General features: G+C 41.5%; 1 pseudogene; it reads left to right on the top strand.

Moving 5' to 3' along the window:
- Positions 1-1,175: 1,175 nt before the first annotated feature.
- Positions 1,176-1,385, top strand: LOC113905960 (annotated as a pseudogene).
- The last annotated feature ends 11,132 nt before the right edge of the window (positions 1,386-12,517 follow it).

Here is a 12,517-nt window from a genome sequence, read left to right as displayed (position 1 = left end):
AACACCTTGCAGTAGAAGGTATGAGGGCAAGTGGGTCCCTGCAGGGCTCCTGGGCATGGAGGCCTTTTATTGTCCCCCGTTTCCTGTAGGCAAGACCAGCCTCCATGACCTTCCCCGAGTTCCAAAGGGCAGATTCAAACAGTTGCTAATCAAGAGAGGAGCAGCCAAGCCACTTGATGCAAGATTAAAGGGACAAGAGAAGGGCATCAAGATTAGGAGACCCACCATCTGAGACCCACAGCACCACCCTTGAACTATTGCTATAAAACTCTTCATCAAATCCTCCTGGGTTGAGACACATAGTTTTTTGAGGCAGGAACCCACTGTGTCCTCCTTTGCCTGGCAAAGCGATAAAGCTGTTCTTTTCTACTTCACCCAAAACTCTCTCTGAGATTTGATTTCACACCAGTGTACAGAGAGGCTGAGCTTTTGGCATCAGGTGAAGGGCAAGAATGTAGAGATTCTGGTTCCATGAAGGACTGGAGGACTGTGCTTTGGGAGCCAAGTGAGGCAGTTAAGCAGAATTGGGAGACTGAGCAATAAACGTTGGATGACAGAGATCCACGCCTTCCATAGCACTGCCAATTCCCTCCAGCCACAGACCATAGGCATCCCAAGAAAGCATCAGCAGAGGCGATAATGAAGCAAACGGCAGTTATGAGGCAGACATTCTCAACAGTTCCTCCCCAGAGAAGCCTTAGGTGCCCCCACTTCCCCATTCGACATCTTCTAACACAACCCTGTTTTATATTCCTGGGTAGTGTTCATCACTGCTGATGTACTTCTCTTCTTGCCTTCCCTCTCATTAGAATGCCATCTTTGTGAACACAGAAACCATCTCTGTCTTGCTCCTTGCCTCTCAGTGCCTGGCACACAGTAGCATGAGTGTGTGCGTGCTTAGTCATGTCTGGCTCTTTGTGACCACAGGGACTGTAGCCCACCAGGCTCCTCTGTCCATGGAATTTTCCAGGCAAGAATACTGGAGTGGGTTGCCATTTCCTACTCTAGGGAATCTTCCCGATTCAGAGATCAAACTCATGTATCTTATGTCTCCATCTGCATTAGAAGGCAGATTCTTTACCACTGTGCCACCTGGGAAGCTCTGGCGTATGATCAGGCCTTAATATTATTTGTTGGGTCCAAATTGGGCTTCCGGTGGGAGGGTCATGGACAAGATGGTTTCACCGGTGCAGGTCTCTCCGCTCATCAAGCTGGGCAGTTAGTCCGCCCTGTTCCTCAGCGTGGCCTACGGAGCCAGGCGCTACAATTACCCAAAACCCTGGGCAGAAGAAGATAGGAGGATAGCAGAGAAAAAGAAGCAGGATGAGCAGAAATGTATGGAGTGAGAACTGGCAGAAGCCTGAGGGGATAGCATATTAAAGTGAGCCTGCCCTTCTCCAGAACAGTGTGGATGAATAAAGTTTAAAAACAAACAAACAAACAAAAAAGACCTTAATAATATTTGTTGAGCAAATGAATAAAAGACCTAGAAAGCCAAAGCATAAATTCATGGACCAATTTTTGCCTAGGCAGACGAGAGATGCACCTGGAACCCCCAGAAATAATTCAGAGATGGTCAGTTGGTCTTGGGGTGGAAGTTGAATGTACTGGGATGGAAATCCTCACCTAGGGACCAAGAGGCATCGTCATTTTGGAATAGTAAAGTCTTGGACAGTTTATTACAAACTCATCTCAGGATAATTACAACCTCTAATTATACACCACCATTTCCATTTTGCAAATGAGAAAGCGAAGACTCATAAAAAAATTAAACAAATTTCTTGCCCCTGGTCCTATAGCTAGTATCTGAAAGAACAAGCGTTTGAAATCTGGTCTAGCTGTGTCTGTAAGTCATGCCATTATGCCACGTTGGTTAACATCCACCCTTGGGCCTGTTTCCCATCGTTGAGGTGGATGAAGAGGAAGAGACAGCACATACATAAATCTTTCAAAAGAGCAGCTGCCGCATAGACCATGTGGGGCCCAAACTGAAAATCAAAACACAAGCAAACATGACTAAAGTTCATGGTCTTTACCTGCCAAGGCACAGCTGAAACAAAAAGAAGATCTGTTTGAGGTATGTGATCTAAAATGATCTCTTCATGGCCAGCTTATGACATAAAAGTGTTTTTAAGCCGCTGTTGCACAAAAGTGACTGAGCCATCATATTTCATAGCCCACCTAACTTTCTAGCTACCAGAGCATTTGACTGATAAAACATCACTCAAAAGAGACTGTGGTGTTGTATGTGTGAGGTCTGTTCATTTAAAGTTAGCTTCTTTTTATTGTGGTGGATGAGTGAAGGATTTGCCCAATTTTCACTGTCCTTGAAATATCTTTTCAAACATCAATGGTGGAGTCTTTGTCCCACATTTCTTTCCCTCACAACTCTCATGAGAACACTTAACCTTGCTTTCCTGGGTGCAAAGAGAGTCAATGAGTAGTCAGTAGTTGTAACTAATCAATATTTTATTCCCAATTCAATTTCAACAATGGAGAATGAAGTGACTTTTAAAAGACCAAAGGGAAATACTTTAACACACATACCAGAAAGTGTACAAAGTTAGGGTTAAAATGAAATCTTCAATCTTTTGCTAAGAAATTCCATTTCTGTAGATCATTCTTCTAAAGAAATAGTAACTATAAAAAATGGTTTCAATCTTTTAGAAAAGAGATTGAAAGAAAATACACCAAAATATTTAAAGGGCTATATTTGTGTGAAGGAATTATAGATTATTTTTCTCTCTTCTATCAGCTCATCTGTATTTTTTAGATGTTTTATGTTTATGTCAGGTAAAATATTCTACTAAAGTTTATTTTAACTTTTTTTTGAAAGGAAGAATATTTCCAACCCTTCCCTAGGAAAACAAATTTATATCAAATATTTTGTATTTCTTGAAGACTATGGCTTCAGGCTGAGGAGCAGTCTGCATTAGAAGAATCACTCAACCTCTTTCAGAGAACTGTGTGTGAACTGAAAGATATCTCTGAACATCCCTGAAAGATGCAGGTGCTTTTAAGAAGTATCTCTTGTCTCAGAAGAAACTGGGAATTAATAGATCACTGTTCTTATATCTGAATTACATTAGTGACATTGTTAAGTGAGAGAACATGCTGAGGGTGATAGCCAGAATTCTAAGCTGGTCCTCCAAATTCTTGGCTTCTTGTACATACAAAGCTGCTCCCAGTTATTCAGCCAAACACTAATGGTGTTGTGAAAGGATTTTGAAGATTTAATTAAATTCTCAAATCAGTTGACATCAAGATACAGAGAGGTTGTCTGACCTAATCACATAACCCTTTAATTCCAGATCAAGAGTTCAGAAGCTGGGAAGTCAGAGATTCTATGCACCAGAGATTTGACATGGCCTTGCAGACTTGAAGATGGGCCATGTGTGGGAATGTAGGCAGTTTTAGCAGTTGAGAGTGGGCTTCAGCTGACCAACAGCAGCAAAATAGTGACCTACTTCAGTCCTACAACCTCAAGGAACATAATTCTACCAACAACCTGAAAAAGTTTGGAAATAGATTTTTTTCTCAGAGCCTCCAAATAACAGCCCATTCTGGGCTGTATATTGAGTTTAGCCTGTGAGACTAAGTTGAGGACCCAGCCATGCTGTGCTGTACTCCTGACCTAGAGAAGAAATATATACTGTTTTAAGGTGCTAAGTGTGTGGTAATAAGTTACTTAACGTGTGTGTGTGTGTCAGATGTTCAGTCATGTCTGACTCTGCGACCCCATGGACTGTAGCCCACCAGGCTCCTCTGTCCAAGGGATTCTCCAGGCAAGAGTACTAGAGTGGGTTGCCATTTCCTTTTCCATACTTAACAATAGAAAGCTAATATAATGGGTTGTTGAGTGTTTGCTCAAACTTATGTCCATTGAGTTGGTGGCGCCATCCAACCATCTCATCCTCTGTTGCCCCCTTCTCCTATTCTCCTCAATCTTTCCCAGCATCAGGGTCTTTTCCAATGAGTCAGCTCTTCACATCAGGTGGCCAAAGCTTTAGCATTAGTATTTCAAATGAATATTCAGGGTTGATTTCCTTTAGGATTGACTGATTTGATCTCCTTGCTGTCCAAGGTACAGAGTATTTATTATGAATGAAGGATATTTTGGTCTATACAGAAAAGAAAATTTTTCCTATCTTATCCTGACCTCCAATTCATTTCCCAAATGTGTAATTCACTCCAGAGCATTCTGCAGAGTGTTAATGATGATGGTTTTTCTCCGTTACCAAGTTTCAATACTAAGGAAATGAATAATATTTCCCTGGTGGCTCAAGTGGTAAAGAATCCACCTGCAATGTGCAGACTCAGGTGTGATCCCTGGGTCGAGAAGATTCCCCAGGAGAAGGAAATGGCAACCTACTCCACTATTCTTGCCTGGGAAATCCCATGGACAGAGGGGCCTGGCAGGCTACAGTCCATGGGGTCACAAAGAGTCAGACACGACTGAGTGACTAACACTTTGACATTGACTATTGGTAATACTAATAATATAAATAGATAACACACAGTATAGCATTATGCTAAATACTTTACATGCATTCTCTCATTTAATTCCTACAACAATCATCTTAAGACAGAAATTATTGTTATCTGCATTTTAGATGAGGAAGCTGAGGTTTAGAAAATTACAGAAACTTAGAAATCACTCTGATTCTAAACCCATTTGCCTGGTGGGGAGTTTACTGATGGTGTTCAAAGAGTTCATTGTTCTCTTTGTGTTTTATATATTCAGGTCTGTTGGTAAATATGAGAAACTAGGAAACCAAAAGGAATATATAACAGAGATGGCAACAATTTAAAATCTCAAAATAAGGTTGATCTAAAAGGAAATTTGACAACCATTTTACAAAAAAAAATTTTTAATGCATTTTCCTTAGCAGGGTAGATAACACAATTGCTTAAATTAAATAATTGTCTGGACTTGATTGCTAAGATTTTTCAACTATTTTTTATTTGTGAGATTTGAAAAAATACTAGGGAAATTTATTTGCCAAGAGTTGAGTCAATCAGTTAAGCAGCAATTAAAAATTCCGTTGACAGGGACATAATAATTTGATTCTTTTTATTACATTACATTAGTGCAGCTACTTTGAAAAGCCAGGAAGTAAATTCTGTAGAACAAAGTAGCTCAAACACATATAAGAGGCATTAGAATATTTGCCAACAGTTGATCAATAAATAGAAAGAAAGATTATGTATTTCGAAAAGGCTAAGTGTGAGGAACTCACTCAAGAGTAATGCTGTCCTGTAGAAATAGAATGCAAGGTACAAATTTAATTGCAAATTTTCTAGTAGCCACATTTAGAAAAGCACAAAGACGTGAAGTTAATCTTAGTACTATGTTTTATTTAACCCAAAAAGTCCAAAATCCTGGGCTTCCCAGGTGGCACTACTAATAAAAAAAAAAACAAACCACCTGCTGATGCAGGAGATGCAAGAGACGTGGGTTTGATGTATGGGTTGGAAAGATCCCCTAGAGGAGGAAACGACAACTCACTCCAATGTACTTGCCTGGAAAATTCAATGGAGAGAGGAGTCTGGCAGGCTACAGTCCATGGGGCCACAAAGAGTTGCACCCAACTGAGCTTACTTCCAAAAATGCTATCATTTCAACATGTAGTTATTATAAAAAGTATTAATGAGATATTTTGCATTCATTTTTACACTAAGTCTTCAAAATCCAGCATGTATTCTAAACATAATACTTCAAACCAGTCACATTTCGAGTGCTCAACAGTCACGGGTGGCTCCCCTTGGACCAGACAGCACAGTTCTGGTGCTTGTATCCTCACTGAGGGTAAGACCATACACAGGAAGGAAAGGTTGAAGTTGAGTCCAGGGGATGGGGATCCTAGTCATCTTACATATAAAACACAGATATAAATGCAGGGCACAAATAGATACACACTTTACCTGTGGGATTAAAATTTCACAGAGAGAGTATGTGTTCAGGGTTCTCCAGAAAAACAGAGCCAGTAGGATAGACCGAAGATTGAGAGACGGTAGATAAACAGTGCATGCATGGACATGCAGTGTGTCCGGCTCTTTGTGACCCCATGGACTGTAGCCCGCCGGGCTCCTCTGTCCACGGAATTTTTCAGGCAAGAATACTGGAGTAGGTTGGGATTTTCTATTCTAGGGAGTCTTCCTGACCCAGGCATTGAACCTCGGTCTCTTGTGTCTCATGCACTGACAGGCAGCTGAGCCACCAGGAGGCCATATTTATCTTATAGCTGAGGCCTGACCCTTCTCATTCTGAAAGGATAAAATGGCGTAGAAGAGTAGCTGAAGTAGTTTTGGAGCAAAGCACAAAGATAAGCATACATTCCGTATCTCCAGAGGTGGCAATGTAAATATAAATTAAGTAAAATTGAGAGAATGATAAATGTGGCACTAGCTACATTTCAAGAGGCTACAGGTGGCTGGTGGTCACTGTATTAGACAATTCAGTATAAAAATTGTCATCAGTGTGGGCAGTTCTGTTGGACAATGCTGGTCTCGAGTATGATGAGTCAAGATTCAAATCCCATTTCCTCACTTGCTGTTTGTGTAACCTTGGGCAAGTTGCTGTACTTTTGTCCCTGTTTCCTCACCTGTAATATGAGCTAATGCTAAAATATCTATCTCAGGAAGTTTTGTGAGGAATAAATGAGTTCATGCATGCCAAGCGGCTAGCACAGTGCCTGGAATATAATTAAATATTTCATAAATGATACCTGTTTTTTCAGTTATCTCCTGTCTGTTGAGGGTTTTTTTTTTCTTTTTGGTTGTTGTTCTATTTTGCTTTTGTATCAGGTAATATTTGTAATATTACTTAACCAGAAAAAAAAAAAAGAAATATAAAGCCTACTCAGATAACTTAATTTTTGCCACTTAAATCATCTTGAAATAATCCCAGTCATTTAAGATTTTTATTTCAATAACTCCGTTACTAGAGTATTTAAAATATGATTTTCATTTAGGACTGTTTCAGTGACAGAGAACTCATCCTCATCAAGATTTTAATGAATGCCTCAAATGTTGCTGTACTGTAATTTCATCAGTATCATAATTCAGCTGTTATAATGTCAAGACAACAAATTGCCTTAATCAGCAGTGCTTAGTCACACAGAGGTAGCGCTGGAACTAACAAGGCCATTGGCAAGAGTCACGTGGGAGTCAGGATGTATCCTTTTTTTCAGACCTGCCCTTCTAGGTCATTTTATATCATCTAACTCCCATCTCCTACCCTGGTTTTATCGGCCTTCCAGGTGGCGCTAGTGTTAAAGAACCTGCCTGCCAGTGCAGGAGGCATAAGAGACTTGGGTTCAATCCCTTGGGTCAGGAAGATCCCCTTGAGAAGGACATGGCAACCCACTCCAGTGTTCTTGCCTGGAGAATACCATGGACAGAGCAGCAGGGTGGGCTACAGTCCGTAAAGTCGCAAAGAGTTGGACATGACTGAAATGACAGCACACACATCCTTGTTTTATATTTATCCCCCACAGTCACTTTTCCAGTGGGTACAAACCTTCCTATTTCTTGTTAGAAACCAGGATTAACTGGCTGTCTCAAATGATATACATTCTCAGAAAGTGTCACATCCACGAATATACAAATTTGATTCCCACATTGGGAGACTTGGCAAAAATAGAAATTTTTAGTCATCAACACTGCTGGCTTTTCAGTTGTGATCTGTTGAGTTCATGTACAGTCTGATTATTTAAAAGCTACTCAGGCATGCTTCCAGGAGAATGTGTGAAGCTTTTGAATAGGTGGAGATTTAGCAGTAAAGAAAGTTACCCAACTTTTAAATTCTATGTGGTACAAATTAGTTTTTATTTGTTAGTTTGTTTGTTTGTTTTTTTGTTTAAAATAAATGTCTGAGGCTAAGCAGTGGCCACAGGACTGGAAAAGGTCAGTTTTCATTCCAGTCCCAAAGAAGGGCAATGCCAAAGAATGCTCAAACTACTGCACATTTGCACTCATCTGACACGCTAGTAAAGTAATGCTCAAAATTCTCCAAGCCAGGCTTAAGCAATACATGAACCGTGAACTCCTGATGTTCAAGCTGGTTTTAGAAAAGGCAGAGGAACCAGAGATCAAATTGCCAACATCCTCTGGATCATGGAAAAAGCAAGAGAATTCCACAAAAACATCTACTTCTGCTTTATTGACTATGCCAAAGCCTTTGACTGTGTGGATCACAATAAACTGTGGACAATTCTTCAAGAGATGGGAATACCAGACCACCTGACCTGCCTCTTGAGAAATCTGTATGCAGGTCAGGAAGCAACAGTTAGAACTGGACATGGAACAACAGACTGGTTCCAAATAGGAAAAGGAGTATGTCAAGGCTGTATATTGTCACCGTGCCTATTTAACTTATATGCAGAGTGCATCATGAGAAACGCTGGGCTGGAAGAAGCACAAGCTGGAATCAAGATTGCCAGGAGAAATATCAATCACCTCAGATATGCAGATGACACCACCCTTATGGCAGAAAGTGAAGAGGAACTCAAAAGCCTCTTGATGAAAGTGAAAGTGGAGAGTCAAAAAGTTGGCTTAAAGCTCAACATTCAGAAAACGAAGATCATGGCATCTGGTCCCATCACTTGATGGGAAATAGATGGGGAAACAGTGGAAACAGTGGTAGACTTTATTTTTGGGGGCTCCAAAATCACTGCAGATAGTGACTGCAGCCATGAAATTAAAAAATACTTACTCCTTAGAAGAAAAGTTATGACCAACCTAGATAGCATATTCAAAAGCAGAGGCATTACTTTGCCAACAAAGGTTCGTCTAGTCAAGGCTATGGTTTTTCCTGTGGTCATGTATGGATGTGAGAGTTGGACTGTGAAGAAGGCTGAGTGCAGAAGAATTGATGCTTTTGAAGTGTGGTATTGGAGAAGACTCTTGAGAGTCCCTTGGACTGCAAGGAGATCCAACCAGTCCATTCTGAAGATCAGCCCTGGGATTTCTTTGGAGCGAATGATACTGAAGTTGAAACTCCAGTACTTTGGCCACCTCATGTGAAGAGTTGACTCATTGGAAAAGACTCTGATGCTGGGAGGGATTGGGGGCAAGAGGAGAACGGGACAACAGGATAAGATGGCTGGATGGCATCACTGACTCTATGGACGTGAGTCTCCGTGAACTCCGGGAGTTGGTGATGGACAGGGAGGCCTGGCGTGCTGTGATTCATGGGGTTGCAAAGAGTCGGACACAACTGAGTGACTGAACTGAACTGAACTGAAGCAGTTATAGGAATTCTACAAACTAAATGTAATAAAGTTCCGTGTCTCCAATGGGCTTCCCTGGTAGCGCTAGTGATAAAGAACTTACTTGCCAAGGCAGGAGATGTGAGAGACCTGGGAAGGAGCCCTGAGTCAAGTAGATCCTCTGGAGGAGGTCATGGCAACCCATTCCAGTATTAATGCCTAGAGGACCTCATGGACAGAGGTCTGGGCTGCAGTCCATGGGACTCTAGAGTCAGACATGACTGAAGTGACTTAGCATGCACACAAATTCGAATACACTTAGAGTTAGTGAAAGCTAAGGGAAATGCTTGGAGAAGGCAATGGCACCCCACTCCAGTACTTTTGCCTGGAAAATCCCATGGACGGAGGAGCCTGGTGGGCTGCAGTCCATGGGGTCGCTAAGAGTCAGACACGACTGAGTGACTTCACTTTCTCTTTTCATTTTCATGCATTGGAGAAGGAAATGGCAACCCACTCCAGTGTTCTTGCCTGGAGAATCCCAGGGATGGGGGAGCCTAGTGGGCTGCTGTCTATGGGGTCGCACAGAGTTGGACACGACTGAAGCAACTTAGAAGCAACAGCAGGGGAAATGCTGATGGGCAATGAGTTTCCCATTTGTTTGTTCTGGGCCCAGAGAGCACTTACTGAGTATATAGCATGAGATGCTATTCTAGCTAGACCTTGGATTTAGGTAAACCTTTTCCAATATGATATCCTAGAAGCTTGTATAGTTTGATGAGTTTCAGTGATTTCTAAAGTCCCCCCCCAACACCCCCAGAATAATCTAATGAAGAACTTCAACATATCTTTGGTGGTAGTGGTGGTTCAGTTGTTAAGTCGTGTCTGACTTTTGTGACGCCATGGACTGTGTAGCCTGTCAGGCTCCTCTGTCCATGAGATTCTCTAGGCAAGACTACTGGAGGGGGTTGCCATTTCCTTCTCCAAGGCATCTTCCCGACCCAGGGATCCAACCTGGGTCTCCTGCACTGTAGGCAGATTCTTTACCAACTGGGCTACGAGGGAAGCCCCTTATCTTTAAAGGAGATGAAAGTGAAACTGTTAGAAGGAAGACAGAGCCCCTCCTTCCTACCCACCCAACTGCCACCTTCCTACTAAACTGCTTAATGCCCTAAAGCCCTCTCTTACTGTTCTTTTCTGGCCACACCCCATGGCACATGGGATCTTAGTTTCCCAGCGAGGAATCCAACCCTTACCCCCTGCGTTGGAAACATGGAATCTTAACCACTGGACACACCCAGGGAAGTGAAAAAGTGAAGTCAAAGTCACTTGGTTGTGTCCAACTCTTTGCAACCCCAAGGACTATAGCCCACCAGGCTCCTCTGTCCATGGAGTTCTCTAGGCAAGATTACTGAAATAAGTTGCCATTCCCTTCTCCAGGGGATCCTCCACCCCCAGGGACTGAATTGGGTCTCTCGCATTGTAGGCAGATTCTTTATCACCTGAGCCACCAGGGAAGTCCCCTAAAACCCTCTAGCATTAAAATGTTGGAGCTTAAGATGGTTCTGAATTTTACCACTGAATAATCTTGTGTGATATCTGAGAAAGAGTGTAGAAGCCAGAGTGTCACAGAATACTGTACTCAATCAAGTTAAGGAAACAGTAGAAGGAACTATTCAGGTTATGTTACTTTGTGGAGAACACTCTGATCATCTATGGGCCATCTTCAGAAAAAAGGAAGTTACAAAATTGAAAGCAAGAGATGAATTTATTCTGATCCCACTCAGCAGGGGATGTTCTTCAGCATGTCTTTTGTCTTCTTTTCACCTCTAAACTCTGTACTTTGACTTCTTCATGTATAAAATGAAAGGGTTGGGATAGATAAGCTCTCCATAATAGATATGCGCTCATAACCAGCTATTAATTTCTACAGTGCTGTGAATCTAAATCTAGACACATACAGGGAATACAACTTGGGTGGGTGCGCAGTACAAATACAAGTTGAAAGTTGGTAATTTCATATGGCTAAATCTAATAGAACCTAGAGGAATCCAGACAATAACTTACTAAACACACACATACACACACTACAGTAGCTTAATATTAAAGTTTATGATACAGGACACAGTAGAAAATTAAGGAAGGAAAAAAGAAAAACTTTAGAAAATGTATTCTGAGTCATCTGTGTATCAGTAACTTTTTCATGATATTAAAGTAGGTTCTGATACAGTAGCATAAATGTGTCCAAGATGTGACACTCCCAAGTCATTTTCTCTGTAGCGTCTGGTGAGCCAAGGAATGGTAATAGGAGCCTGTGTTAATTCTGTCTGAAAACACCATCTGGTTCTAAGCCTTATCTAGGCCATGGATGTCACAGCCTAGATGTGGTCACCATGATATTCAAAGGTCAAAGAGGGGTCTAATTACATGCCCCAGTACTTAAAGGGCAGATTCACCAGAGCATGAACATAATCACTCGGGCCAAACAAGACCCATTTATAATTTTAATTATCAGTGAATCAGACAACTCTATCAAATACCAATTATTTGGCTGTTGCTGAAAATAACTGTCTTGTCTTGTTAGTCTCTAGAACAACCCCTTGAGGGATACTGAAATGTTCCCTTTAAGGTAAATATTTGTTAATATCCATCAAGGAGAATTAGACTCATTTAATGATTCTCAGTATTGGTGGTTTATTTTATTTATTATTAAGGAACTTCCAATCTGGGGAGAATGTCAGGGCGAGGCTGTTAATATTGTACACAATTGCCATCCAGAAAGGTGTGTCAGGACACAGCGCAGGTTCTGCCCCCAAAGCTCGCATTTTGTTTTCATTTAAAGAACTAGTTCGCCTTACAACTCAGCAAAATTTGGGATCTTATATCTAATTATCATTCAGGGACAAACAATTTTGTGTGTGTCTGGGCATCTAGGACATACAATGGGAAAGACAGAGAGCCTCTCTCAGGAGTTGACAGAGAAATGAACATGTGCTAAAGATTTAGCTTTGGGCTATAAATGATTTATTTTTCTTTAATTCCAAAATTATGTTTTGCATAAGAGATTCCAAGAAACATTCTACAAACAAGTAGCGGTTGTTACTCTGAACATTCTATTAAATGAGCCATTCGAAATAGCTGATTCAGTAAATGTTGAATACCAGCAGGTAAAGAATCTGCCTGCAATGCAGAAGACCTGGGTTCGATCCCTGGGTCTGGATGATCCTCTGGAGAAGGAAATGGCAACCCACTCCAGTATTCTTGCCTGGAGAACCCATGATCAGAGGAAGGAGCCTAGCAGGCTCCAG

This window comes from Bos indicus x Bos taurus, chromosome 15 (assembly GCF_003369695.1).
Source record: "Bos indicus x Bos taurus breed Angus x Brahman F1 hybrid chromosome 15, Bos_hybrid_MaternalHap_v2.0, whole genome shotgun sequence".
Classification (NCBI taxonomy): Eukaryota; Metazoa; Chordata; class Mammalia; order Artiodactyla; family Bovidae; genus Bos; species Bos indicus x Bos taurus.
This window is presented reverse-complemented; position numbering and strand designations above follow the sequence as displayed.